The sequence below is a fragment of the Gavialis gangeticus genome, unplaced genomic scaffold (genome assembly GCF_001723915.1).
Source record: "Gavialis gangeticus isolate Ggan-Ray unplaced genomic scaffold, GavGan_comp1, whole genome shotgun sequence".
Classification (NCBI taxonomy): Eukaryota; Metazoa; Chordata; order Crocodylia; family Gavialidae; genus Gavialis; species Gavialis gangeticus.
The window spans coordinates 13320566-13321105 of record NW_017729009.1 but is presented as its reverse complement, the minus strand read 5'-3'; the positions used below and the strand labels follow the sequence as shown (position 1 = coordinate 13321105).

General features: G+C 41.7%; 1 protein-coding gene across 3 annotated transcripts in view; it reads right to left on the bottom strand.

Moving 5' to 3' along the window:
• The window catches only part of NKAIN4 (Sodium/potassium transporting ATPase interacting 4), a 91313-nt gene that overhangs the window by 89835 nt on the left and 938 nt on the right, over positions 1–540 (bottom strand). The gene's annotated exons all lie outside the window — the stretch shown is intronic.

Sequence of the window (540 nt, the reverse complement as noted above, 5' to 3'; positions counted from 1 at the left end):
GATTTTTTGAGTGAGTTATAATGGGGGGGGGAGGAATTGACTGATTGTAACTCACTCAAAAAAATCATGCAAACCCACCAATACAATCAGGCAACCCCCCCCCCATTATAACTCACTGAAAAAAAAAAATCATGCAAACCCACCATGATAACTCGCTCAATACAATTGTGTAAAACCCGCATTACAACTCCCTCAACATAATCAGGCAACACCCCCCCATTACAACTCCTTCCAAAAAAATCGTGTAAAGCCCCCATTATAAGTCACTCAATGCAAATCATGCAACCCCCCCATTATAACTCGTTCAAAAAAAAATCATGCAACCCCCCCCCATTATAAGTCGCTCAATACAATTGTGTAAAGCCCCCACTATAACTCCCTCAATACAAATCAGGCAACCCCCCCCCATTATAACTCGTTCAAAAAAAAATCGTGTAAAGCCCCCATTATAAGTCGCTCAATGCAAATCATGCAACCCCCCCGTTATAACTCGTTCAAAAAAAAATCATGCAACCCCCCCCCATTATAAGTCGCTCAATA